At 39.0% G+C, this 16,360-nt stretch overlaps 1 long non-coding RNA gene across 1 annotated transcript in view; it reads left to right on the top strand.

Moving 5' to 3' along the window:
* The first annotated feature begins 373 nt into the window (after positions 1-373).
* The window catches only part of LOC130706178 (uncharacterized), a 250,353-nt gene continuing 234,366 nt past the window's right edge, over positions 374-16,360 (top strand). Inside the window, exon 1 of the long non-coding RNA XR_009006565.1 lies at positions 374-481. This is a non-coding gene — a long non-coding RNA (uncharacterized LOC130706178). The remainder of the gene's footprint in view (positions 482-16,360) is intronic.

The following is a 16,360-nucleotide window of genomic DNA, read 5'->3' as shown; positions in this document are numbered from 1 at the left end:
TTCTCTTTCTTTTTTTTTTCTTTCGGCCCCGCTCCAGGGCTTGCGGGATCTTGGTTCCCCGACTAGGGATTGAACCCCGACCCTCCGCAGTGACAACTCAGAGTCCTAACCACTGGACCGCCAGGGAATGCCCTGCACTGTTTTTCTTATGACATTCAATAAGCCCTCCTGAAAATGTTCAAACATGGCTACCTGCTCATTCGAATTCCGGTTCTGAGAGAGGCCGGAAGTCGTCCTCTCAGAATCGCCGGGCTGCTGGGTGGGCGGGGCGGAGCGGAGCGGAGGCGGCGGGAATTGCGCGGGCTGACGGGCAGACGGCTCCGCGCGGGGGGCGCGGGAGGCGCGGCAGCTGGTCGCTCTGAGGGGCCCCTGGGGCTCTCGGCGGGAACAATGGCGGGCGTCTCGCGCAGGCCCGCGAGCGGCTTCACAGATGGCACGACTTTCAGCACCGGGAGCGCATCGCCAGGCACCACCAGATGAGGTAGGAAGTGAGGCGAGGAGCCCGCGACGGCTGCGGGGCCTCAGGGTCCTGCTCCCCCAACCGCCCCCGCGCCCCCCGCCGAGTCCCCTCCTCCCGGGGCGGCCCGGGCGGGTCTCCATCCCTGGAGGCCTGGCGCCTCTGTAAGCTCCTTCCCGGATCCCCCCGAGCCTCGAGGGTCCAGCGCCGTCTGGGCTCCGGAGTGGCGGCGACGCTGGTCTCGCTGTCCGACCTCGGGAATCTCAGTTTCTAACTGCGCCTCGGTTTCCTCACCTGGCAGGAAAATTAATCTACCTTTTCGGTTTCGGTGAAGAGTTAGTGAGCCAATAATTCGCGTAAAGGACGTGGCATAAGCTCTAGCACCTAAGTCTGCCCAATACGTAGTAGCCCAATATGTTGGGCTATTGTGGGGATGTGGACCCCGAAGTCCAGACTTTGCCTCCCTGAAATGAATTTTATGAAGCCCCTCCCCACTTGAGGGATATTTCTACATTCGTTTATTTGCTCAACGAATATTTATTCAGCTTCTACCCATCATGCATTGGGGTAGGCACTGAGGATGTAGCGAAAGCAGCCCTGGCCGTGTTATACCTTCAATTAAAAAAAAAAAAAAGTTTATTGACCAACAAACAAAAATTCATTTTCTGTCAGAGAGTAACGACAGATACAGATGCATATATACTCTCTCTATGCCAGGTTCCAAGCTAAGAATACCATTTCGAGTTCTGTTTAAGGCCTGGTTAACAACCTCCTTTGGTATCGTGTGGCTTTGTCTGTAGAACAGTACGCGCATTATACATACAAAGGAAAGGGTGATAAAACACGAAGCCGATGGAATTTTTGTACCTTTGCATTGTTGGAACAATGGTGAACTCTTAGGTTATTCCATCCTACTCTTTGCAACGGGATTTCTGCCTATACATCAGTAGTGAGAAGTGCCGTGACTCAGGTGCTGCACATTATTAGTTAATGTGGTTTAAAGTGCTTTATAGCACATGCTTCATAAGTTAATTTAGAGCGAAGATAGATGCAGTGGACTTTGGTTATGAATGTCACCTTTTATGGCCTAAATTTGGCTGCTCTTCAGCCTCATCTTCTGTACACACACGCATATGTACAGCTGATACACATATAGCTGAAAAGAGCAAGCTTCTCCCTCTGATAAAGAATCCCAACAAGCAGGGGATTGCTTTTGACTCCATTATTGATACTTAAATTGTTTTCTGCTGTCATTAGCAGGACAATTCCTTTGAGAAAAGAAACGTGTTGAAATACAATGATAATAGTAATAATAATGATGAAAGCAAATGCTTATAGCACTTATTCTTTGCACGGGACTATTCTAAGTACTTAAATACATTTACTCATTTTATTCTCACAACAATCCAGAGATATAGTTACCATTATTATATCCAGTTTCCAGGTGGGAAAATGAAGCACAGAGAGGTTGATAAACTTTGACCATGTTTACAGAGCCAACAAGGAGTAGAAGTAGAATTTGAACCCCAGTGGTCTGGCTTGAAATCTGTAATTTTTTACTATTATAGTTGCAGAATAAAATATATCCTTCACATACTAAATGTACAACAACGTTCTTATTAACTAACTCTTCAGGAGATGAGCAAATAATTTGATATTTTTTTCTTATTAGCTCCAATAGGGAAGAGGCTAAGAATAAGTCTTTAAAAAGAGCAAGCTGTGGAAGACACATGATCTACTCAGTCATTTCTGCTAGAAATCAGATTCCGTTTTATGCACCTCTTCTCAGCTCTACCACCTTTATCTTTCATTATGGACAATATCTTGGCTCTGTGTTTGGGTTCAGATCCTTTCCCTGGAAACTTGGCCCTCTGGGGACTGTACCCTGGCTTTCCACCCCGATGGCTGATCATCGCACTTTAGTAGCTTAGGTAATCGAGCTGCTTTGTAAACTTCTTCAGTGTGTTTATGAAATCGAGGCAAAGAGAACACTTGTGACTTAAAGTATTTTCTATGCATATGTATTTTCTCTCTAATAAGATTATATTCTGTTGGATAATGTATCCCAGGTGGAAAATAATTTCTCACATTTATTAAACATCCATTGTAGGTTAAGTATTGTGTATAATATTTACACTACTATGAACAGGTTAAAGAAGTTGCCCAATGCCACACGTTTGTCAAGTGGAAGAACTAGATATCCACCCAGGGCTACTGACTCCAGGGCCTATTTTTTAACCACTGGACTGTATTATTCTTTAATAGAAATTAGGTGAAGGATCCAGTTTGTTTGATAAAGCATTTGAGTTTGAGGGAGATTGTGGCACATAATGGGGAAAGAACAGTGAATCCCTTGGCTTTTAGAGATAGGAAATCAGTTCTTTTGACAGGTTTGGGCTGCAGGAAGGATTTTTACAGTGATTGTCATATACATAATAACTGAAGTTGTAAGATGACATCGCTTTATTCTAGTAAAGACTGGAGATCAAGAAGAACATAGGACCAAGTATTGAGCTTTAGAAGAAATCCTCAGTTTAGCTTAAAGAAGCAGCAGACCAGGAGGGTAGAAGAATATCAAATAAAGGTCTGTTGAAACAATATTTGAATTAAGAGAGAGGTCATTGAAATACTGGGAACTGCTGTACTATTTTAATGCACCAAATTCATTCATAAAGAATTTCTAAGAGAAAAAAAAATTACAGGTGGGAAGGAATAAGGTACTATAATAGACTCAATTTTTTTTTCCTTCCCATGTTTGAGTTTCCTCCTCTTTCTCCATTCTGCATTTAGTTGACCAAGTTAGTAGAAAAAAACTTTGCTTTTTTGGGGCACAAAATGTGAGATCTTAAAATGATAGCAAAATGTAGTCATAAAACAGAGGATCATTATAATAAAATCTCATGTTCTTGGTTGTTAAGTAACTAGAGGATACCACTAGTATTTCAAACCAAGTAGTAATACTTTGGATCCTCAAACAACCAATAGTTTTCTCAGTATGGCTGAGGGTTTGCTGACTGGCAGATGTAGAGGTCCGTCAGTATGTTCCTGAAAATCTGGTATGATTGGATAGAGTGTCAACATCTTGGTTAGAATCTTTATCTTTAGACTATTAATAAAAAGGTGGTGGATCAAGGACAAACTGATTAGGAATTCAGGCATCATAAAAAATCAATCAATAAAAAGAATAATCCCCAGAGTTTATAAGAATGCATTTTGTTTATGCTTATCCTTTTAGTGCCCTTTAAAAAGGTCTTTTTAGAAAGAGACTCATTTCTACTGAGCTTTTTCTACTCAGCTCTACACAGGGACAGCCTTGAGGGCTGCTACTTCTGTACTTTATCTGAGAGAAAAAACAAAGTGTTTGAGAAAGTTGGTAGTTAAGAAACTTACTATTAAATGACTGGAAACAAAGGAAAGGAAAACAATTTAGTCAATTTGGGCCAATGCTGACCAGCTAATTGTTTTGCATGCTAATTAAGATTCAGTAAGAGGAAAAAAAATCAAGAGCTGAAAGGGCATCTTATTTAAACTAAGAAACCTACTCAAAAATTTGTGGACACATTTTTAATAGAAACAATGAAACCAACATGCTAATTTCAAGTTGGTGATCTCATAGGCTTAGGCTGTTGTAGCAGTTAAAGTGCTATAACAAAGATACCCACCAAATACCATGGTTTAAATAGAGAACACCTTTTTCTCATGTAACAGTGCTTGGTGATTAAGTGGTCTCTGCTCCACAGTCATGCAGGAACCGAGGCTAGCGAAGTGTGTCTGCCCCCCCAGCATATGGCTTCCAAGTCAGTTTCAGTCATGACCATTTCAAGCTAGTAGGAGCAAGGGGGGTTAGGAAGAGTTGAAGTCCAGAGCAAGAGATGTGGCCTTTAACCACGTGATACAGCAGCATCACATATCTCTTCATCTCAGATTCCTCTAGTCGTCTGCTCACACGTATCTGCAAGGGGTGTTGGGAATTATGTGTAGCCACGTGTCCAGAAAGAACACATCTGGGGTCACCTAGCAGTTTCTTCAGCAGCTGTACTAAAACCTAGCTTTATGTTTCCTGGTTGACAAGAATACTTTGAAAATCATACAGGTTTTCAATTCCTTATTACCCTTAGGCTAAATATGTTTTGGAAGTCAAGATTTTTGGTTTGTAGAAAAGTAGTGTTACACGTACTCCATGTTGTGTAACATCCCAGTGGGATTTGAGGCAGTACCTTTTAAGCAGATAAATTAATATTTGATTATAGTATTATTAATGTAGTGGTGAAATGTAAGATTATTCATACTGAGTGAGATAAATAAAGGCTAAAACTATTCTCCTGGGTAGTACAGGGCAGGTTTGCCTCCAAATAAGATTTCCCATCCTCCACCAGAGTGGTACGTTTCCTATGACTGATGAGCCTACATTGACACATTATTGTTACCCAAAGCTCATAGTTTACGTTAGGGCTCACTCTTGTTGTTGTACATTCTATGGGTTTTGACAAATGTGTGATGACAAGTATCTACCATTGTAGTGTCATACAGAATAGTTTCACTGCCCTAAAAATTCTCTGTGCTCTGATTACTCATCTCTCCTTTCCTAAACCCTGGCAACCACTAACCTTTTTACTGTCTCCATAGTTTTGTCTTTTCTGGAATGTCATATAGTTGGAATCATACAGTATGTAGCTAGAATGTTTTGGACCAAGAATTTGGTGGAAGTTTCCTTCCTGCTATGATAAGTCTATCCTGCCTCCTTACCTACATTTTCTCTTGTGTCCCTGTGAGACATCTTTACACTCTCTTCTCCGTTTTGCCTTTAATGTAGGGGAATGATTCTTACTTCTCACCATCTGTCCAGTAATACCCAAAGATGCCTGACAAGTGGAAACAACTTATGTTTAATAGTTTGATAAGCTACTGTCCTTTGGTATCTCTCCCTCAGGAGGATCTGATCAGAACACTCATACACAAATACATTCCATTTTGCTATAATGCTTGTTTTGAAAATGCAAATTTGTTCCAACACAATGGGTGTATCAGAGAATAATTCAAGCATAACAGGAATCTCATGTTTGCTTATGCATGATTTCATCCACAAGAAACACTAGGCGAACATAGAAAACTGCATTCAGCTGAACCTAGCCACCCAGGAAAGCACAAAGCGCGTGCGCGTGCGCGCACACACCCATCTTAAACATCTGCCAGCTACCTCGATTCACTGCATGTTACAAGCTGCGCCATTAACCTTTGGCTTTAAATCCATGTGATTTCCCTCCTTTCCTCTCCCTTCTGATGACCCTCTTTTCACCACCTCACAATAACCCACAAGTTGCCATCTTTCTGATGCCTGTGTCCACGAGAACACTCCAAGTCTTTTCAAGGTAAAGTGTCGTATTTATTGCAACCCATTTATGTATTTCCTAACCATTTAACAAGTGTAGAACTGTGCTTCTGTATTTATTAGGGTCCTGTTTTCTTAATGTGTCACTGAAAAAGTTTTAAAGTGTTATGCCCATATACCCATAAGCCCTGTGGTTTTTATCACCACAATAATGTGGTGATTTTTAAGAACATGTATGTAGTATTCTAGCAGAACTGACCATATGTGACAGGATGTTAAAATGGAACTCCTTTTCCTCAGGCTTCCACAGAGGATCAAGATCATCTATGTGACAATCTCCTCATTTTTCCTTATGTTAAAAACAGGAGTTGGAAAAAAATAGCTTTTTCATTTACTGTTGCTTTAAGTGGGCCAGTGTTAAAGTTGATGCAGCTGGATGTTTATTGGGAAACTGGAGGCTTTCTTTGGAGAGAGTAACTTGTGCACTTGGGACCCTGGATCCTGCTTTTATGGGAGAAGGATAGAACTTCCTTTCCCCTCATCTCATGCCTGGTAAGAGGGATTTCAGGCACTGAGATGACTGTGCATCTACAAAGCTTGTGATTGCACATGGGGTGGTGTCAGCCTCATGCCTGAAAAAAGCCTACGGCCTGGCTGAAGTGGCCTGAACTACACTGATTGGCACTCACTTTTGTATACCCTGCAACAGCTGCTTGAAATAACCATTTAGTGGGGTGTGACTGGCCATGAGAAGAAATGGAGATGATAGCCAGGGGAATTGTGGGCAAGATGTAAGGATTAAGCAGAGGTCGGACGGGAGAAATGATACTACTCTCTTGGCCTTGAAGATGAAGGAAAGGGCTACAAGCCAAGGACTGTATATGGCTTCTATAGGTGGGAAAAGACAAAGAAACAGATTTTCCCCTAGATCTTCCAGAAGGAATGCAGGCTCGCCTACACCTTGATTTTAACCTAGGAAAAATGATTTCAGACTTTTGTTTCTCTGCAACTGTGAGATAATAAACTTCTGTTATTTTAAGCCACTGAATTTGTGGTTATTGGTTACAGCAGAGATAGAAAACAAATACACATTAAGGGTACAGGAGGCGGGGAAGGAGGAGGTGAAGGAAAGACCTTCACTTCTTAACTGAAAGTAAGGATTACAATCATGTTTTTCCACTGAGTGCCAATTCATCTCCGGGGGCTGAGGCAGACCTCGCTCGGGACCAGGGCAGAGGCACCTTGAAGTGCTAAGACCGTCTGGTAGAGCCACAGCCAATGGCACAGGTGACGCAGTCCAGACAGGCACACCATACTGACTCTGTTGTTGACATATTCTGGTTGCTATTGACAAAATATCTTTCTTTTTTGTGAATAAGATGATGTGTTTACAAGCAAAGTTGAAAGCATAAAAGATTTTCAGTAAACTCCTTAGGGCTCATTAGAATTGGGATCAATTTTATGGATTGGGTAGATCCTTCTATGATTCGAAGGTGAATTCCAAGCAGCCCATTGTGCCAGGAATAATTTGCGTGTAAAAAGATGTTACAATTGTCCAAGCTGAGTGGAAGGACGGGCTTGGAGAGCTCAGTGGGCTCCTGCATCTCTGTGCTCTGAGTCAGTAAGTGAAAAGGTAGAAAAGATTGTCTTCTCCTCTGTCTCCTCCTTTTTCTTCTCTCTTTCCTTCTTTTTCCCAGCTGACTCTGCATTTAGATTTCACTGATTTAACAAATATGGTTTATCTTCTTTTGCATGCTGATCGGTTTTACTCCCTACCTCTTCACCTTTCTTTACTTTTTAACTTTTTATGAGACACAGTATGGAAACCTGGGAGAGTTAGACTGGATTCCAAGTCCTTCACTTTTTAGCTGTGTGACTAGGTCCAGGGTCTGGCACATACTGACTATAAAACAAATGTTGCTTTTTGTCTGGTTTTTCTTTCATAATACATATCATAGTGATGGGCACACATTAGAAGAACAGAATACAGTCTCAGAAAATTCTGCTATTGGTTCAAGCCAAGAAGATACATGGATATCAATTAGTCCCACATGTGAGATATCAGTGATGTCTGTGGTCTGGATGATCCAAGAGAGAATTGGCTCCAGAAAAATCTAATGTAGCTCTATTCAAATAGGGAAAGGGAAATAATATTACTATATCCCAGCTATGTCCCAGGTACTGATTAAAGTGCAGAGTACTTACAGATATTTCACTTCCTTATGATTTTTTTTTTTTTTTTTTTTTTTTGGCTGCATTGGGTCTTTGTTGCTGTGCACAGACTTTCTCTAGTTGCGGCGAGCGGGGGCTACTCTTCATTGAGGTGTGCGGGCTTCTCGTTGTGGTGCCTTCTCTTGTTGCGGAGCATGGGCTCTAGGCATGCAGGTTTCAGTAGTTGTGGCTTGCAGGCTCTACAGTGCAGGCTCAGTAGTTGTGGCGCACGGGCTTAGTTGCTCCGCGGCATGTGGGATCTTCCTGGACCAGGGCTTGATGAACCCATGTCTCCGGCATTGGCAGGCGGATTCTTTTTTTTTTTTTTTTTTAAATAAGTTTATTTTATTTATTTATTTATTTTTGGCTGTGTTTGGTCTTCGTTGCTGCACGCGGGCTTTCTCTAGTTGCAGCAAGCGGGGCTACTCTTTGTTGCGGTGCGCGGGCTTCTCATTTCGGTGGCTTCTCTTGTTGTGGAGCACGGGCTCTAGGCACGCGGGCTTCAGTAGTTGTGGCACATGGGCTTCAGTAGTTGTGGCTCACGGGCTCTAGAGCGCAGGCTCAGTAGTTGTGGGGCACGGGCTTAGTTGCTCCGCAGCATGTGGGATCTTCCCAGACCAGGGCTCGAACCCGTGTCCCCTGCATTGGCAGGCAGATTCTTAACCACTGCACCACCAGGGAAGCCCGGCAGGTGGATTCTTAACCACTGCGCCACCAGGGAAGTCCAACCTACGATGTTTAAATTATACCATGATGTAAACTTAATTGTCAGCACAATCTTAGCAGCTGGTGTAATTTAGGCTCTTAATAAAGGTTAGAAATTTGGAGTCAGCATAGGGTTTGAATCTTTTCTTGGCTTCTTTGTTGGAAGCCATCCAGACGCTGCAACGCCATGACAAGGTCATGGGGTGCTCCAGTGCGGAACTGCAAGGCGGAACTGCACGTGGAAGGTGGACTACACTCCCAATAAAAGCAATACTTATAATTTCTATATATGTAAATTTAAGTGTGGCAGGATTTGCCCCAAGGAAAAATCTTAGATTTCCTAGATGAAGAAAAACTACCCTGACTCCCCCTTTGAGTACTGTATGGCAAGGCCCGGTGCCTAAAGAGGGACATTGGGAAACAGTGACTAGATCTGGACATAGGGAAATGTTTCTTTGGAAAACACCATCCTCCCTAGAGATATGGCCATATGAGGGTGTTTATGATGATAATAATAATTTGTGGTTCAATATTAATGGTAGTTTAATGATATTTGATCAATTAACTGGTGAACAGATATGTTCTAGATTAGGGACAAATAGAAATGATTTGGAAAGTTATTCTTTAATAGATTATTGGGATCCTAATATTGTTTGTTGCTATATTAAATTGCCTTTGAGTAGCAATATTCAAAATAGAAATTGTAAAATATATTTTAGATATTTTAATGGCATTATAAAAAAGGAATGTCCATGTAGGAAAAGCTATGTGGGGGCTGGGGATATATAGAATATAAGGATATATTTAGACTTAGGTGTTAAGGTTGGTTAACCACCAAGAATAATTCTTAGAACATGCGTACTGTACGTAATGGTAACCTTGGAATTTATCTTATGAGAAAATCTAGAAACTAAAAGGTATGGTTTACGTAATCTTTTAAGGAAATCTTTGTGGGTTCAAAATGATTCATTCTTTTGACTCAAAACAATAGTATTACAATGTATGTTAATGATTTATGTAATTCTACTGTAATCTATATATGAGTATATGAAATAAAGAAAGCACGAGATGGTGCTATTTTTACTTGGCTGAGTCCACGAGTCTCAGTCTCCTTCCTGATGTTCATCGCCGACGCTGTCCATCCTTTTGGGGTATCCTGGATCCTGTTGGAGCTGGACTCTGACATTTCTTAGAAAGTTTTTGACCTCAGAAAATTTTTTTTAGCCTTTTCAAGTTTTGTTTATTCAACTGACCTTTTATTGAGTACCTCTTTTGAGTCCACCACTGAGCTGTCCTGAAGGAATAACAGATAAAGGGCAGAGTCCCTACCTGCAGAGAAAACCAGCAGCCTTTAGTTTCCCCAAGTGTCAAAATTTGGATAATAGTACCCATCTTGCAGCATGTTGTGAAGATTAAATGAGATAAATTTTTATGAGAGTGCTTCACATTTAGAAGAAACTCAATAAATGTTAATTTCTTTCTTTCCCTAGTGGCAGCTTAGTGGGAAGGACATTTTTCAGCTGGGAAATCTTTATTTATGCTTCTCAAATAATACTAATGTTGCCTTGGGGGTGTCTGGCTTTGAATAACAGCTATGGAAGCAATATTAGAATGAATGTAACTCCATAGATTGGTGAAAATTACAGTGAGATTTTGGTCAATCTCCAATATTATAAGAATGACTCTACTATATATGATTTTATTATGTGGTCAGATGTACTGGAAGAGAACCGTTTGTCCACTGACAGGGACAGATGGGAAATAGGTAAGATTTTAAAATTGAATTAACAGAAGTAGACAGTAGTGCTGTTGGATTTCTAAGAGAGTCTGTTACGGCCGAAGTAGTATCTACTGTAATGTAAGGTATGCCAAAAAAAGAGTTAACTATTCCATAGTACAGTAATATTGTGATTGTTGATTCACAAAGGGCACGGTCAGTGTTCTACTAACAGGAAGAATAGTCTTATATGAAACTAGACTGTTCCTCCAAGAAAATAGAAGTGTGTATATATTAATCCCATCCTCCTAATTTATCCCTCCCCCCACCTTTCCCCTTTGGTAACCATAAATTTGTTTTCTATGTCTGTGGGTCTATTTCTGTTTTGTAAATAAGTTCATTTGTATCTTTTTATTTTTTTATTATTTAAAAAAAATTTTATTAAAAAATATTTTTTGGCCACGCCACTGCACAGCATGCAGGATCCTAGTTCCCCAACCAGGGATCAAACCCGCACCCCCTGCAGTGGAAGTGTGTAGTCTCAACCACTGGACTGCCAGGGAATTCCCTTTTTTTCTTTTTTTTTAAGATTCCACATTTAAGCGATATCATATGATATTTGTCTTTCTCTGTCTGGCTAATGGGTTAACATATACATACTATTGATACTACATATACAATAGATAACCAACAAGGACCTACTGTATAACACAAGGAACTATACTCAATATTTTGTAATAACCTATAACCTATAAGGAAAAGAATCTGAAAAAGAATATATGTATGTATGAATCACTGTGCTATACAGCTGAAACTAACACAACATTGTAAATCAACTGTACTTCAATTGAAAATTTAAAAAATTAAAAAAAAATAACATAGAAGCTTAGTTTAGAGGTGTACTTGCATCTTAGATAAATGTGTAAGGAGGCCCTAACAACCCTCAGACTGTCAAGCCATGAAAAGACATGGAGGAATCTTAAAAGTTGATTACTAAGTGAAAGAATCCAACCTGAAAAGACCACATACTGTGTGATTCCAACTACATGACATTCTGGAAAAGTCAAAACTATGAAGATAGTAAAAAGATCAGGGTTGCCCAGGGGTAGGAGGAAGGAAGGAAGGGAGCACAGGCAATGTTTAGGGCAGTGAAGCTATGCTGTATGATACTGTAATGATGAATACATGTCATCATACATTTGCCAAACCTTATACAATGTACAACTTGAACAATGAGCCCTAACGTAAACTATGTACTTTAGTTCATATTAATGTATCATATTGGCTCATTGATTGTAATATACATACCTCACTAGTGCTAGATGTTAATATTAGGGGAAACTGTGGTTGGTGGTGGAGATGGTGAGGGGTATATGGGAATTCTCTGTACTTTCTGCTCAATTTTTCTGTAAACCTAAAACAGCTCTAAAAATAAAGTCAACAACAACAATAGTAGTAATCATGAAAGCAACCAGTTAAAAAGACAGATTACCTACAAAGGAACAGTTAGACTCTTAGCTTCAACAGTGACATTGGGGATGGTCAACAGTAGAATTATATTTTCAAAGTGTTTAGGGAATATAACTAAATATAAAATTGTGTATATTGTAAAACTCTAAAAAGCAAGCTTCAAAACATTTTTTCAAACATAAAAAAATTGAGTGCTTACTACAAAAAAGAAAAATCTCACTAAAGTGTTGCCTGAAGTACACAAGGAAAAAAGAAAGAATCCTGGAATGAATATGTGAGATTCAAGAAAGAATGAAAAGTAAAAGAAATTTAAAATGTGGATAAATTGCAACAGATATTGATTGAATAAAACAATAATAAAAATGTCTAATATGTAAGGTTAAAAAGATAGAGAAAGCTAAAATATAGGGCAAAAATAGCTTTTCAACCAGGAGGAAGCTGATGGGGTTAAAGGTTTTTAAGATTCTTTCATTGTTAAAGATTTTAGAGCATGGGGCTGGGCTACTGCTATGCTTAACTTGTGGAGTTGTGCAACAGGGTGGCCCTAAGGTGGAGTGAGGCATAAAGGTTTATATTAAAAGGTTCAGTAGTAACCATGAAAAGGATAAAATGCATATCTTCTAAATCAGTAGAGGGAAAAAATATAGAATGAGAAAAGACTCAGTTATTTCAAAAGAAGGTAAGAAGAGTGAAAGAAGACAGAAAAAATAAACAGAAAATAAAAATATGATGGTATAAATGAGTAAAAATATAGTAATGCAAATAATTAATGTAAATTAATTGAACTCTTACAAAAAAGAATCAAGTTGTCACACTTGATAATAAAACAAATCCAACTCCATTACAAGACAGACTTAAACATAAGGATAATAAAAGGATGAAAACAAAGAAACAGAAAAGATATATTGTGTAAATACTAACCAAGAGAAATTTGTATAGTTATAATAATAGCAACTAAATGTATTTTATAGAAAAAGCATTAGAAGAGGAAAAATCGAATTATAGATTCGATTTACCAGGAGGATATAATAATTCTAAATGTGTACATAACTAATGGAATAGCTTGAAAATATATAAAACAAAAATTGATGTAACTACAAGGAGATATTGACAAATCCATCTTCACAGTGAGAAACTTTAGCACTTTTACTCGGTAACTGAGAGATTAAGCAGGAAAATAAGTATCAGTAAAAGCATAGAAACTGAAGAAAAAAATTCCTATATTTATATAATGGATATGCATCAACTTCTATAATAACAATGAAGTATACTGACTTTTTTTCTCCCAAAAAATTATTTGTATGTATTGGCACATATTTGGCCATAAAGCAAATATCAACACGTTAAAAAAATAGTATCACGGAGACCACATTTTTGACTAGGGTGAAGTTAAGTTAGAAGTTAGTAACAAAACATTAAGAAAAAAATTCCATGCATTTGGATTATTTTTTACAAAGTAATTCTAAGTAATTAATGCATCTATGTACAATCATATTGCAAATTAGAAAATACTTAGAACCAAAAGAAAAAAAACAGCATACCTTGAAATCTGAAGGCATGAGCCAAAGTGGTGCTTAGAGGAAAATTTATAATTTTAAATCCACATGTTAGAAAAGAAGATTTGACAATCAACAGGATCAGAATCCAACTTTAAACTTGCCCCAGGATTACCATGCATTTGATGCAGATGTCTGCCTAGACTTCCTGGCCTGCCCTTGGGGAGTTTCTCTATTCAGAAGCAGCCAGGAAGTGTTTAGCAAAGGTGCCCTCTCCTTCTGGTCACTCCTAACTCTCCTTTAGTTCTTGTTTTCTCACATGTGAGAATTTATGTTCCGGCCACCTCCCAGATCTCTCCCCATCTTATGCATTCAGTTGTTTTCAATGGAAAGTTGAAAAAATTAGGTAAGCCTTGATAACTTCATGGGAATAGTTTTGTTGGTTCTCTTTTTGCTTCCCTTCTGTCCTTTGGATTTTGCAGTTGTATATCCAACAGACATTGTTGTATTTAATTATATTGAAGGAAATGAATTTCATGATGTAACTGTGATGTTATTGTCACTTCAGTGGATTCTTTGCCTGAATAAAATCACCAATAAACAAATTACTTGGGTAATGGGAACATCGCATTCTGGCGAGATTTAACTAACGTATTCCAAGACTCTAGTGGTGCCCTTAGGAGGGCCTAGTCTTGGATTAAGAGGCTCTTCAGATTGACCAGAATGGAGTCATCAGGCATTGACTATGGGTGATCTCCCAGTGGACTGAAGTGTAGATGAGACATTCCACTTCATAGAGTTCTTCCAGTACCGGGAGGTTCATAGAGCAACCTTTCCCAAACTGAATACCAGATTCCCACCCAATTAAGACAAATCTGAATGCCACTAAAGAAAGCTTAGAGAAGAAAAATCAATAAATTTTCCTCTGGTCACTTGCAGCTTCTTATACCAAAGGAAGAGTCACATGCTGGAGTGCATTCTTCATATTCCTGAGAAATATTTGAAATAACAAAAAAATTAACAAACCTGTGACAAAATTGATTAGAAAGAAATGTCATAGATAAAGATAGAACAGCGATTTTAAAAAGGGAAAAGGATAAAATAAATAGCTTAATTCAAATAAATTTTAAGACACTAAATGAACTAAAAAATATATAACTTACAAAGCTGACTTAAGAGGAAATAAGAAATTTGAGTTATTATCATTAATGACATTTAATTAGCAAAGAAAAATTTCCCACACAAAGAAACATAAAGACCAGAATCCTAATTTCTGTCTCATATAAAATCATTCAGTGAATAGAAAGAAAGAATGCTCCCCAATAAATTCTAAGCACCAAAATCTAAAAAAGCCAATCGTGTTCATGACCATTTATGTAAATATTCTAAACACAATATTATCAAAAAACCCAGCAGAGTATAAAAAAAGTTCATTCATCACGACCATTTGGGGTTTATTCCAATAATGCAATGGTACTTTATTATTTATTTATTTTATAAATTTATTTATTTATTTAGTTTTGGCTCTGTTGGGTCTTCATTGCTGTGCGTGAGCTTTCTCTAGTTGTGGCGAGTGGTGACTGCTCTTTCATTGTGGTGTGTAGGCTTCTCTTGTTGCAGAGCATGGGCTCTAGGTGCATGGGCTTCAGTAGTTGTGGCTCGCGGGCTCTAGAGTGCAGGCTCAGGAGTTTTGGCGCACGGGCTTAGTTGCTCTGCGGCATGTGGGATCTTCCCGGACCAGGGCTTGAACCCATGTCCCCTGCATTGGCAGACACATTCTTAACCACTGCGCCATTAGGGAAGTCCCAATGCAGTGTTACTTTAATACTAGGAAATTTATTAATACAATTTCTTTTTTTTATATTTATTTTATTTATTTATCTTTGGCTGCATTGGGTCTTTGTTGCTGCGCGCGAGCTTTCTCTGGTTGCAGCGAGTGGGGGCTACTCTTCTTTGCGGTGCATGGGCCTCTCGTTGTGGTTGCTTCTCTTGTTGCAGAGCACTGGCTCTAGGTGCATGGGCTTCAGTAGTTGTGGCTTACGGCCTCTAGAGTGCAGGCTCAGTAGTTGTGGTACACGGGCTTAGTTGCTCCGTGGCATGTGGGATCCTCCCGGACCAGGGCTCAAACCTGTGTCCCTTGCATTGGCAGGCAGACTCCTAACCACTGAGCCACCAGGGAAGCCCCGTGCAATTCCTTACATTAAAAAATTAAAGAAGAAAAAACACAAGAGCATTTCAGTAGAAACAGAAAAAAAAGCATTTGGTAAAATTCATAATTATTCATGCTAAAACTCTTATCAAATTAGAAATAGAAGGGAACTTCTTTAATCTGGTAAAAATCTATATATTTAAGACTTAAAGCAAGCATCATTCTCCATGGGGAAATGCTATAGAATGAGTATTTGTAAATCATGACAAGGCACAATTTCCTGCTAGTATTGTTTCTAATTCACACTGTAATAGAAGTCCAAGCCATCATAGGAATAATGACTGTAATGGAAGAAATAAAACTTGTCAGTATTCACAAATGATGCAATTGTCCAAATAGAAACTCCTCTCCACACACACACACACACACACACACACACACACACACACACAGAAGTACCTGTGAATTCACAGAATGGGATAGTTCAAGATAGATATGGATATTGATATTAAAATCAATTGCCTTTCTATGCATTAGCAATAAAGATTTTGACAATATAAATTTAAATATTTATGAGACCAACAAATGTATATGTGTGTGTGTGATTCTTGTCAAAATTATATTAGCAAAACAATTTCAACTCAAAATCCAACAGAATTTATAAGGAAATGGGAAAAATTATTTTAAAAATTTACATGGACATGCAAAGAGCCAAGAGTGGAGAAAAATTCTTCAAGAGGAATGAAGTGGGAAGGTATGCTTTGTCAGGAATCAAGATGCATTATAATCTATAGAAAATAAGACAGTGATCTTGGTACAGGAATAG

The sequence above is a fragment of the Balaenoptera acutorostrata genome, chromosome 21 (genome assembly GCF_949987535.1).
Source record: "Balaenoptera acutorostrata chromosome 21, mBalAcu1.1, whole genome shotgun sequence".
Lineage (NCBI taxonomy): Eukaryota > Metazoa > Chordata > Mammalia > Artiodactyla > Balaenopteridae > Balaenoptera > Balaenoptera acutorostrata.
This window is presented reverse-complemented; position numbering and strand designations above follow the sequence as displayed.